This window comes from Lygodium microphyllum, chromosome 2 (genome assembly GCF_053477565.2).
Source record: "Lygodium microphyllum isolate KBCC chromosome 2, Lygodium_microphyllum_v1.1.10, whole genome shotgun sequence".
Classification (NCBI taxonomy): Eukaryota; Viridiplantae; Streptophyta; class Polypodiopsida; order Schizaeales; family Lygodiaceae; genus Lygodium; species Lygodium microphyllum.
In genome coordinates this window covers 3,488,498-3,503,063 of record NC_141136.1, presented here as the reverse complement: position 1 = coordinate 3,503,063, position 14,566 = coordinate 3,488,498, and positions in this window count along the sequence as shown.

Below are 14,566 nucleotides of genomic sequence, written 5' to 3'. Positions count from 1 at the left end.
ATGACTGCCTTGCAGGTCTAGGTGAGATCGATCAAACATCTGCAAGGAAATCGTGATAGAGGTTGATGGGTCGTCTGATATCTTATTTAGAACACCCATATTTAGAACAGAGGTATCATCAGGGAAAGCTCATTTGGTGGAGCAAAGGATATAAGGTGACTGAGCAAGAAGGCGGGACATTTATTTGGGAGATCAAGGTCTTCTGCCATCACTGCCTACAAATTTTGACGAGCATCCCTGTTGAATTCAATGATGATGGAGGGATGGAGCCTACAGTCCACCCGTTGAATATGCTGAATTTCGATTACCATAATTACGAGTAGAGTTCCGGATGGCGGGATATGTAAACCCTTTATGGACGTACACCTTGTACTTTGATGGGGCATCCAGGGGTGCATGCAAAAAAGGAAGTGTAGGAGTTGTCATCCGAGACCCCCGATGACGCATTGTCATGAAGTTAGCTACTTATCTCGAGGTGAATTTTACCAATAATATGGTAGAATACAAAGCCCTGATTATGGGCTTGAATATTGCAAAGAAGGGTGGTATCTGCCAGTTATTGGTGAAAGGGGACTCTCAGTTGGTTTTAAATCAACTCAATGGGACGTACATGGTACGAAACCCCATCCTTTGCATGTACCATCATACTGCCATAGCCCTGCTAGACGAATTTGATAGAGTGTCTTTTCAGCTGATTCCACGAAACTGGAATCAGTTTGTCGATTCATTGGCTAACCTTGCGTATAAAGAAGACCTCTTCTTTAATTGTGGCCCTTGTCCCGATATATCTATTGATGGTGAGACAGGACCTGGTCATTTGTGGGGTATGCTTTCTGAACATGCCCTCTTTGGCAGACAATGGTTGATCTGGGTGATGCAGAGGGTAGGCGAGACTCATCTACCTTTATTATCTTGGACCCACAGACTGATTAGACGACATGTGATGCAAAAACCTCTTGCGATATACGCAGGAGGGATGGGTCATAGTTTAATGCACCTAGTTTAGGGCTACGAGCCTCTGTTCCCCTGGGAATGGTATGCTTTGATGTCTATCATAGTTGTTTCCAGGAGGATGTTATGCGTAGACATGTTTTATTTCATTAGGCCAAGAGGGCCGATTCAGTTTTGTGGTAAAGTGTTTGATTTCATTAGGCCAAGAGGGCCATTCCCCTGTCTAGTGCGGGTGCGTTTAATCGGGGTTTTGTTTTAAGTGTTGTGCTAGACAGGTTTCGTGATTCGTGGAATTTGGTGGAGCCTTTGCTGCGATGGAAGCTTCTTGTGGCCCATCCAAGTGATATCTCTCCTTTACGAGTACCTTTCTTTCTTGTTATATGTGTATTTGTACTTGTCGAGGGGATACATTTTTGTTGGGGACCGGCAACCAAGGCATGAAGTCCCAGGTTTAGGCTAAGTATGTTTGAGGGAGGTCGGAGTAGTCATTGCCTCCTGTAAAGACATTGTCAAGCATCGAAAGACCTATTTTAGAAGGAAGTCCTAGTGGCCCTATTTTGCTAGCCTGGTAGGCAGCCGTTCTAGGAGTTCTTGTTAGTAGTGAGGCAGTTAGAGAAGCCTGCCAGAAGCTAATAATGATGATGCCAAGAAACCGTGAACATCCTAAAAGATGAATATAAATATGAAGGTGTGTAAAAAGGGGTTCTAACCCCTATCCCAAGAAAAGAAAAGAAATGAAAATGTATAGGCAGTTGATCATTGCCTTGCGAAGGCCTGGTAGGTTCCTGGGGATGAATCAGACCCGGGGCTGATACCTTGTCTTCCTCGGGGTGGCTTCTTGCTTTAAAAAAATGACAAAACAAGGAAGGTTGGAGCGAAAATAAAAGTGAGCGTTAGAAAAGGATTAAGTGTCACCTTGCGAGGGCTTGGTAGGTTCTTGGGTGCCGAGACAGGTCTTGAGACCGATGCCCTGTTCTCCTGGGGTCACTACGCTCAGCTCCCTCCTTTTTACATGCCCAAGTATGTTCATCCAATACAAACCCTAAAAGAAGACATGTACTGAAAGAAAATACTCCTTGATCAGGCTATAGGAGTCCTCGCCTTGTAAGAGCTCCTAGTTGTGTTGTCTTTAGTTGGTAAGTAGTTCAGACTCCCACTTAGGGCAACCTCTTTGGTAGGTTTTTTAGTTTGGCTGTGTTGGAGCAGTTGGTCAGTGACTTGCTTCGGATCTTCTATTAGATGATGCTAGGCCTACTCCTTGTGGATGTCATGCCCTGGTTCTGTCCAGGGGTAGGGGGAGCATTGTGCTGAGTTTTATTATATATTTGTTTTGTATCAGCTTGATGCTTCTTTGGTTGTTTCTGTGCAGATATGTTCGTGGATTCGACGGACTAAGTCGCCCTATCCCGTGGTCGCCAATGAGAGTAGAATTTTGGTGCCCGAAAGTGCTTAAAAATAGCTAAAAATTACGAATATCAAGGGAAAAATATTCACCGTCAAAGGCAGCGGCTCGATCTAGGACGATTTTAAGCGTCAAAGTGCTTTAAAGGTGCCCGAGCAACACTTGCTGATTTTTCATAATTTTTCAGACAGTCGTGCGGGTTGACACGAGCTACTGGCAAAACTGCAGGATGCCAAGCCGGACGCCCAGGATTTTTCAGAGCTCGATTCCGAGTCCGGACGGGGAAATGGCCAAGGAAACGATCAAGATGCGAAGAGGTGGACATTGGAGTGGCCAAAGTGGGCATGACCTTTGGGAGCCCAAGAAATTTTATGCCACATGAAAGTTAGATGAAGGAAATCGTGGAGAGAGAGAGAAGAAGCCCACGCCTGCATCACGCCGAAAAAAGCGCCATCATGGTGGGAGATGCCTCATGCAGCCTGCACACAACCCACCCAACAGACATTGGCCCTTGCTTCCCTCCTGAATGCTGACTCTATCACCGCCCTTCCCTCGTCAAATGATGGTCTCTTTGAAGATCTCTGATTTCAGTCTTTCTCTCTCCTCCCTCTCTCTCTTCTAAAGGCAAGTTCATGTGGGAAGAGGAAAGAAGAAGAAAGAATGGTGGAGGCTTGTCCGGCATTGATCGGATTGCTCCACGGGCTGGAAATGGTGACTTGTGATCGTCATGAGCATGAAGTGCTGCTGATTTTCAGATTTGCAGCCATGGACATGAAACCCGAAACACGCAAATAAGTGGTAATTCAATTTTTTCAAAGGAAATTTGAGATTTCATGGCTTTTGATTGATAAAATGTTGTTCATGTGGGCTAAAAATTGTTTATGTTGCTATTTTCCATGAGTACTTGTTGATCATAATCAGAAAATCAGAAAAACATGCATCTTGTGACTCAAAATAATACACTAAAACACGTAAAATATAAAAAATCAAGGGAAAATGATGGTTTTGAGCATAAAAATGGGAAAATGAATAGTAACACCAACTAAATTTTCATTTTGTTGCAAGAATGAACTAAGGGCCACATCCCATAACCTATTTTGAATTTTTAGTAATTAAGTAATGCAGAAAATAAGGGAAAATAAAGAAAAATCAATAAAAATAGGGGAAAAATGCATTTTGGGTGAGAAAAATTAATGAAAATTAAGAACAATGTTTGTGAATGTTTGTGGGGACTGAAGCATGAGGATTTGCCTCAGTTCATCCCCACCTTCTTGTTCTAGTGTGTTTTTCCCACTTTTTACACAAAATGATGGCAAAATGCCCTATAAATCTATACAACAATACAACATTTGATCGATGGGAGGGTAGAGTGGTCAAAATGTGTCTAAATGTGGAGTCAAATGATGGAAAGATTGCTGGCTTTTGTTTGCATGCCATATAGGTCGGTGAATAATTATAAAATAAGAGCCTAGTAGCACGAGGGTTTCCTCGGTGCTAGGTTCGTGCAACACCGCATAAGAACGGTAGTTGAAAATCATTAAAAGGATGTTTTCCACATGTGCACAATATTGATTTCATAATTGTTTGAGCACTTAGCATCCACAATATGCATAAATCACGGAAATATTCAAAGGTATCAGAAATCCTGGATGCACAGTAATTGCTTTCATTAGGACCTTGACCCACGTTGAGTGAGAGACAGGACACCCTAAGCCATAGGCTAGTCAGGGGGTCTGAGGGAAAGAGAAGTAAGGACAATGGTACATTCCTGTATACGATTAAATGGTACCTTGAGTGGATTTTGTACGGAATGTTTATATGTTGAGCGATGCATCGAGGGGCCAATCGCCAAGGTGTAGGAGAGTCGCAGAGGAGTGGCGGCACTCAGCCGTTGGAGGACCCCCTATGTTTGTGCTTCGTGCCATTAGGCAATGTGTAAGGGACTCCCTCTGAGGAGTAGTGGGTGAGAGAAGAGTGGACTACAAACGACGTAATACAAACGCAAGACATTTAGGAAGGCAATGTATGTGTTATCAACGCTCTTGGCCGCGAGGCCGGGGAGTTGTTGAGAGCGTGAGATAGAGGTCCGGCTAGTGCACGAGCCAGTGCCGGCCCGTTCTAGGTTCCATCATAGAGCCTTTGAATCTCAACATTTTCCAACCCATTGAAAGGCTAATAGCCTCAATGTATTGCAATAGTTGTACTCAGGTTATTCTCTTTAAAAAAAGAAAAGAAAAAGCACTCACAATCACAACACGACACCTAGGGCTCCTCAGATTAGGTACGCCCAGTGACCTTGGTCAGTTGGCTCCGTCCCTAGTCCCCTAGCCCTCTACACATCCTCCACAATTGTTCAGGGTGCATCAAGGGTAGGACATACCTAGGGAGCTTGTCTCGCCTATGGTTAGACTTGTCACCTTGCCCCAATTTTGCTTTCTTTTGGTTGGAGAATCGATTGGCCCCATGAAATTGATTCCCCATTTCTCGAACAGCTTTAGGGGAAATATAGGCTGTAGGGGCCTAGCACTAGTTGTGGTGGATTTCCCCATACACTGACAAGCATCACAATGTTTGCACTAGTCATAGGAAACTTTGTGTAATGCAGGCCACTAGCATGTGAGTAGAGCCTTTTTGTATGTCGCTTCTCCTACAAAGTATCCTCCACAGGGCTTGTTATGCTATGCTTTAAGAACTACCCCAATTTCTCCTCTTACAATACATCTATGCAACACTTCATCCTTGCCTTTCTTATATAGAGTGTTGCCTAACAGGGTCTAGGGAGATGATTCCAATAGAAGCTTCTTCTTCACACAGTTGGAGATACCAAGAAGATACTATTGTGTTGCTAAGAGGTTGCCTATATCTACATACTATGGGGTTACAATTTCAACCAAAAAGAGGAAAGCATCAAGGAGGTATGGGTCATTTTGCTCCTCTTCATCACTTTGAGGGATACATGATAGATGATCAGTCCTGGAACAAAAGGAGCCACCTCATCATTCGGCCTTTCACATCTACTTTATTCATCAAGAAGGACAGGACCTCATGATCCACATAGAATTTAAAGTGTGTCGATAGTAGGTAGTATCAAAATTTCTCCAAGGCAAACACCATTGCAAGGCATTCTAACTCCGTCACTATGTAGTTTCTTTCTCGATTGGTTACTTTTTGGCTTGCATAGTAGATAGGTTGATCAAGCTTTGAGGAGCCTTTTTGACATAAAACAACACCTAACCCTTCTATAGATGCATCAATATGCACATGAAATTTCTTCGTCCAATCATCACGATGTTGCAGAATAGGTGCTTCAATTAGACACTTCTTTAGAGTGTTGAATGCTTCTTCACAATCAGCAATCCATGTAAACTCTGCATCTTTCCTCAGGAGCTTATACAAGGGGGTTGGATTTGTTGCAAAGTGTGTTATGAACCATCTGGTAAATAGCCCACATGGCCAAGAAATCCCCTCAATTGGTTGAGGTTAATGGCACTGTTAGAGCTGCGGCTCAATCTTGGCATGATCTATTGATATCCCTTGTGTAGAGATAATGTGGCCTAGAAGAAGTCCTGAGAAGAGACTTCAAAGATGCATTTGTCGAGGTTGAGAGAGATCCCACACTCTCAACAGCTGTCAAAGCACTGCTCTAGGTGTCGCCAATGCTCACAGATTAGATTATAGACACAAAAGTCATCTAGGTATACCTCAATGAAATCATGTAGGTGATTTTGGAATGCACCATCATTACTTGTTGAAAGGTAGCAGAGGCATTACCCTGGGGGGTCCACTAGGGTTTACCATATGGTACCACGTGAGTGTAAGGGAGGGGGGTTATTTAAGGGAACGAAGGTACATTTTATAAGGTAAGGTCCCATAAATAGGGGTAGATAAGGGGTATTTTCATATATTTCTTGCACGCAGGTGACGTCTCCTTTTTACTACTAGTGAATCCCTCGTGGGCATTACAAACCCCGAAAATGACATCACTTTGTAATTATAGGTTCCCCATTCTATTTTGAAAGTTGTTTTGGATTGATTTTCTTCTACAATCTAGACTTGGTTATATCCACTAAATCCATCCAAGAGGGAATAGAGCTGATGTCTAGCTACTGTGTCCAATAGTTGGTCTGTGAAAGGAATATGCAATTGATCCTTCTTAGTCTTAGAGTTCAATTTGCAAAATTCCACACATATTCATAGCTTTCCATTCTTCTTTGGTACTACCACGATGGGTGAGACCCATTCACTATTGGCCATTGGATAAATGAAATCAACTTCTAGGAGCTTCAGTAATTTGGCTTTCACTAGGGCTACGATTCATATGCCTCTGTCTTTTCCTCATAGGATGGGCATCAAGTTTGAGGTTGATGTGATGGTGACACATTGTGGGATCAATCCCCTTCAAATCTTTATATTATTGGAAGAGAGGGAGAGACAGAGAGTGGTGCAGAACCATGAGCTTTAGCTCGTCTTCTTCTTCATTATTCCTATATCTGACTACTAACTAAGAGAGATTATTACACTAAATTTCACTAACCATCATCTAGCTATGGTTAGTTCGGACTTATTAATGTCACACACATGTATAGCTATATCTAGTTGGTGTCAATCAGTCAGACACATAAAGAGATATGGGTGGAGCTTGATTTCCAACACTCCCCCTCAAGCTCAAACCATTTGCAATACTCCAAGTAGCTACCTAAAGTAGATGAACTTTTCTTTACCAAGTGATTTGGTAAAGATATCCACTACCTAGTCTTCATTCTTCACATGTGTCAAGTCAATCTACTCTGCTGGTACCATTTCTCTAATGAAATGGTAATGTACTTCAATATGTTTAGATATTGCATGGTAGACAAGATTTCTTGCAAGTGTCACATTGCTAAGATTATCACAATGTAGCTTCACTTTGCTATCCAAGTGTATCCCCAAGTCATTCAGCAACTTTAGCAACTAAACTACTTCACATGCTACTAAGGCCGCACCTCGGTACTCAACTTCTATACTAGACAAGGCAACTGTAGGCTGTTTTTTACTTTGCCAACTAATCATGATGCTACCCAATCCAAATGCATATCCATTGGTTGACCTCCTGTCATAGGCACAACTAACCCAGTCTCAGCATCAGTATACCCTGTCAACTCAAGGGGCTTCCAATATGCATAAAACAACCCATAATATGTAGTACCCTTTACATATCTCATGATCCTCCTAATTGCATCCAAATGCAGTTTGCAAGGCTTTTGCATGAATTGATTGATCAGCCCCACAGCATAGCTCAAGTTAGGTTGAATAATAGTCAAGTAGATCAAGCTCGCCACCATCTGTCTATACATAGTAACATTCTCTATCTTAGTCCCAACATCAATTTGCAGCTTGATATTTTGGTCTAGGGGTGTATCCATAGCCTTACATTCAACCATACCATACTTCTATAACATGTCATAAGCATATTGCTTCTGCAATAACCATATGCCTTGAGGCTTAGACACTACCTTGATGCCCAGAAAATATTTTAGCTCACCAAGATCTTTGACTTTGAATTCAACATGCAACAATGACTGTATCTCAGTAATCCTGCTCTCATAATCTCCAATAATTATTAAATCATCAACATAGACAACCAGAAACACATAGCCATGATCTGTCTTATTGACAAATAAACTGTGATTTGCATCACCCAATCTAAATCCATCTTGTTGTAAATAACTACTAATTTGAGCATTCCAAGCTTTGGGTGCTTGTTTCAATCCGTATAATGCCTTTTTCAGCTTGCATACATGTGTCCAAAAATTCAAATGCACAAAGCCTTCAGGATGCTCCATGTAAACTTCTTCCTATAAGTCACCATTCAGAAATACATTTTTTACATCCATTTGCCATAACTTTGAGCCTTTAGGTGCTACCAATACAATGACCGTTCTAGTTATTTCCATTTTAGCTACATGGCTAAAAGTCTCCTCATAGTGAAGGACATACTACTGTGCATACCCTTTTGCGACCAACCTCGTCTTATATTGTTTTAATGACCCATCCGACTTCCATTTAACCTTGTACACCTATTTGCAGCCAATGGGGACTTTGCCTTCAGGAAATTGAACCAAATCCCATGTTCCATTTTCAACCAAAGCTGAATACTCTTTATCCATGGCAGCACACCAATTCTTGATGGACCAAAAAACGGGCTGGCATTGGCTCATGTACTAGCCGGGCCTCGTCACTACGCACAAGACAACCCCTCGGCCTCGCGGCCAGGAGCGTCTATCGAAATCTCTGCCTTCCTAAACATTGTGTTTGTATACGTTGTAGTCCAACTGATCCTAACCCAATATTACTCCTCAGAGGGAGTCCCTTTCACATAGCCAAAAGGCTCGAATCACATACACATGGGGTTTCTCCTACAGCTGAATGCCGTCAACCCTCTGCGACTCTCCTACACCTCGGGGATTGGCCCCTCGATGCGTCGCTCAACATCTAAACATTTCGCACAAACGTTGCTCAAGGTACCAAATAAACGTGTCCAGGAATGTACCATTGTCCTTACTTGATTTCCCCTTTATGACCCCCGTCTACCTGCAGCATGGGTACCTCACTGCCTCTCAACGTAGGTCATGTTCTCATAAACCAATTGCAATGCATGTCCAGGAGCTGATCACTGATACTTTTAAATTCTTTTTCATGCTCCATGCATTTGGTAGATGCCTAGTTCTCAAACATTTAGCAAAACAGTATCGTGCACAAGTGCAAAAACATTCCTTTAATGGTTTCCAACTACCGTTCGTGCTTCGTTGCATGGGCCTAGCACCGAGGTGATCCTCGTGCTACTAAGCTCTTAATTTTAATTATCATCCGTCCTAAATGCTATGCATAGAAATCAGCAACTTTCCCATCATTTCACACGGCATTTAGACATATTTCAACTCCTCTACCCTTTCCCATTTAAATATTGCGTCATTGCATAGATTTATAGGGTATTTTGACACCATTTTATGTATAAAAAGCGGGAAAAACCACACTAGCACAAGAAAGTGGGGTTGAACTGAGGCAAATCCTCATGCTTCAGTCCCCACAAACACTCACAAACATTGCTCTTATTTATCCTTATTTTTCGGAACCCAAAATGTATTTTTTCCCTATTTTTTAGGATTTTTTCACCCTTTTCTTATATTTTCCCTTATTTTTCTGCATTATTTAATTACTGAAAATTCAAAACAGGTTATGGGCTATGGCCCTTAGTTCCTTCTTGCAGAAAAATGAAAGTTTAGTTGATGTTCCTATTTACTTCCCCATTTTTATGCCAAAAACCCTCATTTTCCCTTGTTTTTTCATGTTTTACGTGTTTTAGCATATTATTTTGAACCATAAAATGCATATTTTTCTGATTTTTTTATTATGACCAGCAAGAACTCATAGAAAACAGCAACATAAACAATTTTTATCCCACATGAACAACATTTCATCCATCAAAAGCCATAAAAGCTCAAATTTCCTTTGAAAATTTTAAATTACCGCTTATTTGCGTGTTTCGGGTTTCATGTCCATGGCTGCAAATTTGGAAATCAGCAGCACTTCATGTCCAGCACAATCACCAATCACCATTTCCAGCCCGTGGAGCAATCCGATCCATGCCGGACAAGCCTCCATCATTCTTGCTTCTTCCTTCTTCTTCCCACATGAACTTGCCTTTAGAAGAGAGAGAGGGAGGAGAGAGAAAGACTGAAATCAGAGATCTTCAAAGAGGGCATCATTCGACAGGCGAAGGGCGGCGATATGATTGGCATCCAGGAGGGAATGAGGGGCAGTGATCAGTTGGCATGGTTGTTCACAGGCAGGGAGGAGCACCATCATCCTCATGGCGCATTTTTCGGCGTAGTATGGCGTTGATTTCCTCCTCTCTCTCTCTCCACGATTCCATCCCAAACATTTCATGTGACTTTTTTCCTTGGGCTCCCAAGAGTCACTTACTCATTTGGGCCAAATTTTGTCCACCCCTTCGCATCTTGACCGTTTCTTGGCCATTTCCTCGTCCGGACTCGGAATCGAGCTCTGAAAAATCCTAGGCATCCGGCTTAGCATCCCGCATTGGCTAGTAGCTCGTGTCAACCCCCACGACTGTCTGAAAAATTATGAAAAATCAACAAGTGTTGCTCGGGTGCCTTTAAAGCACTTTGACGCTTAAAATCGTCCTAGATCGAGCTGCCGCCTTTGACAGTGAATATTTTTCCCTTGATATTCATAATTTTTTGCTATTTTTAAGCACTTCCCATCACCTAAATTCCGCTCTCATTGGCGACCACGGGATAGGGCGACTCAGCCCGTCGAATCCACGAACATATCTGCACATAAACAACCAAAGAAGCATCAAACTGATACAAAACAATTATATAATAAAACTCAGCACAATGCTCCCCCTCCCCCTGGACAGAACCAAGGCATGACATCCACAAGGAGTAGGCCTAGCATCATCTAATAGAAGAGCCGAAGTGAGTCACTATCCAGCTGCTCCAACACAGCCAAACTAAAAAAAACCCTATCAAAGAGGTTGCCCTAAGTGGTAGTCTGCACTACTTACCAACTAAAGACAACACCACTAGGAGCTCCTACAAGGCGAGGACTCCTATAGCCTGATCAAAGAGTATTTTCCTTCAGTACATGTCTTCTTTTAGGGTTTGTATTGGATGAACATACTTGGGCATGTAAAAAGGAGGGAGCTGAGCGTAGTGACCCAAGGAGAGCAGGGCATCGGTCTCAGGACCTGTCTCGGCACCCAAGAACCTGCGAAGCCCTCGCAAGGCGACACTTAATCCTTTTCTAACGCTCACTTTTATTTTCGCTCCAACCTTCCTTGTTTTGGTATTATTTTTCCAGCAAGAAGCCACCCCTAGGAAGACAAGGTATCGGACCCAGGTCTGACTCGTCCCCAGGAACCTACCAGGCCTTTGCAAGGCAATGATCAACTGCTTATATTTTTTCATTTCATTTCATTTCTTTTCTTTTCTTTAAGAGGGGTTAGAACCCCTTTTTACACACCTTCGTATCGATATTCATCTTTTAGGATGTATAGAGTTTCTGGCATCATCATTGTTATCTTCTGTCAAGCTTCCCTAACTGCCTCACTACTAACAAGGACTCCTAGAACGGCTGCCTAGCAGGCTAGCAGAACAAGGCCATTAGGGCGTCCTTCTAAAACAGGTCTTTCAATGTCTAACAATGTCATTGCAGGAGGTGATGACTACTCCGACCTCCCTCAAACATACTCAACCTAAACCTGTGACTTCATGCCTTGGTTGCCGGTCCCCAACAAAAATGAGTCCCCTCGACAAGTACACATACACATATAGCAGGAAAAAAAGGTACTCATGAAGGAGAGATATCACCTGGATTGGCCACAAGAAGCTTCCATTGCAGCAAAGGCTCCTCCAGGCTCCACAAAATTCCACGAACCGCGAAACCTGTCCAGCACAACACTTAAAACAAAAACCCGATTAAATGCACCCGCACTAGACAGGGAAATGGCCCTCTTGGCCTAATGAAATCAAACATTTCACTACAAAACTGCATCGGCCCTCTTGGCCTAATGAAATAAAACCATACTATGCATAGCATCCTCCTGGAAACAACTATGATAGACAGCAAAGCATACTATTCCCAGGGGAACAGAGGCTCGTAGCCCTAAACTAGGTGCATTAAATTATGACCTATCCCTCCTGCGTATATCGCAAGAGGTGTTCGCATCACATGTCGTCGAATCAGTCTGTGGGTACATGATAATAAAGGCAGATGAGTCTCGCTTACCCTTTGCATCACCCAAAGCAACCATCGTCTGCCAAAGAGAGCATGTTCAGAAAGCATACCCCACAAACGACCGGGTCCTGTCTCAGCATCAATAGATATATTGGGACAAGGGCCACAATTAAAGAAGAGGTCTTCTTCATACTCAAAATTAGCCAAAGAATCGGCAAATTGATTCCAATTCCGTGGAATCAGCTGAAAAGACACTCTGTCGAATTCGTCTAGCAGGGCTATGGCATTATGATGGTACATACAAAGGATGGGGTTCCGTACCATGTACGTCCCATTGAGTTGATTTAAAACCAACTGAGAGTCCCCTTTCACCAATAACTGACGGATACCACCCTTCTTTGCAATATTCAAACCCATTATCAGGGCTTTGTATTCGGCCATATTATTGGTAAAATTCACCCCGAGATAAACAGCTAACTTCATGACAATGCGTCGTCGGGGGTCTCGGATGACAACTCCTACACTTCCTTTTTTGCACGGACCCCTGGACGCCCCATCAAAGTACAAGGTGTACGTCCATAAAGGGTTTACATATCCCGCCATCCTGAACTCTACTCGTAATTATGGTAATCAAAATTCAACATATTCAACGGGTGAACTGTAGGCTCCATCCCTCCATCATCGTTAAATTCAACAGGGATGCTCGTCAAAATTTGTAGGCAGTGATGGCAGAAGACCTTGATCTCCCAAATAAATGTCCCGCCTTCTTGCTCAATCACCTTGTATCCTTTGCTCCACCAAATGAGCTTTCCCTGATGATACCTTTGTTCCAAATATGGGTGTTCTAAATAAGGGATCAGACGACCCATCAACCTCTATCACGATTTCCTTGCAGATGTTTGATCGATCTCGCCTAGACCTGCAAGGCAGTCATAGCATTAGTGCAATCAGAAATAATAAGGTTCAATCTTATTAAGATTAACCTTATTTTTAAATTCTATCCCCTTAAGGTCAGCTAACAAGACTGTGGATTTATTCTTTCCTACTCTAACGATCCTATAGGGCCCATCCCATTTGGGCTCTAGCTTGCCTGGAAATAATTCACTTCGTGCGTCATAATACAGAACAAGCTGTCCTTTCTTGAAGGTGTATTTCTTGGCTTTGAGGTCGTGTAGCTGCTTCATTCGGCGCTTCGCCACTTCTTGGTGCAATAAGCTCTGCAGCTTAAGCTCATCTAAATGTGCTAGTGTCGTCAAGCGCTCGAAAAGTGCATCTTCATCGCTCAAAGAATGATTGATGGCAAACCGAATAGTCGGCAGCTCAATCTCTAAAGGCAAGACACACTCCTCCCCATATACTAACTTGAACGGGGTATGGCCAGTGGCTCGTTTGAAAGTCGTATTATAAGCCCACACTGCCACGTATAACTTTTTATCCCAATCCCGTTTCTTTTCCGACACAATTTTGGACAGGATGCCCACAAGCTGCTTGTTGGTGCTTTCAACTTGCCCATTGGCTTGCGGATTATATGGGGTTGTCTTGTTATGCTTGATTTGCCACATCTCTGTCAAACCTTTAATCACCTTATTCAGGAAATGGGTTCCACGGTCCGACACTAATTCTTTCGACGGACCAAACCGGCATATTATCTGCTCTAAAAGGAAACTAGCAGTTTCTTTAGCATCATCTTTCCTTGTTGCACGTGCTTCTGACCACTTTGTGAAGTAGTCAGTTGCTACAATGATGTACCTCTTTTGCGTAGTCGACGACGGAGTAATAGGACCCACAAAGTCTATTCCCCACTTCTCAAATGGAAGTATCGCCATAATAGGGGTGAGTGGTCGTTTCCTATTCTCTCGACTATCATGTCGTTGGCAAATATCGCATCGCTTAACATACGCAAACGCATCCTGGAAAATGGCAGGCCACCAATAACCTGCTCTTAAAGCCTTTTGTGCTGTAAGCCGTCCAGCAAAATGGCCACCGCAAGCAGAATCATGGCACTCTTCCAAAATGAATGGCACCTGGTCAGGCATCACACATCGGCAATAGATGTCATCAACCCCTTGCCAATATAATGTACCTACGATCAAAGCAAACTTTAACGCTTGCTGCTTAATTTTTCTTCTCTCAGCTTTAGATAATTCGGATCCCGCCTCTCCTGTTGATAAATAATGCGTTATTGCAGTATACCAGGAGGGAATAGATGCCGTATCTATTTTAAATAACAACTCCATGTCACTACGTTCAGCCACAGATTCTTTCGGCTCCCCAAAGTCCACTAGACATTCCATGATGCCTTGCAACCTTGGTGGCTTACTCTTGATTTCATAATCAAATTCCTGCAAAGTGATCAACCACTTTGCTAGACGATCAGGCGGCTATAGCTTATTCATCAATAGCTGAAGCCCCTCCGCCTTCGTATAAAGCACGACTTTCTCATAGAGAATGTAATGCCTGAATTTCTTGGTC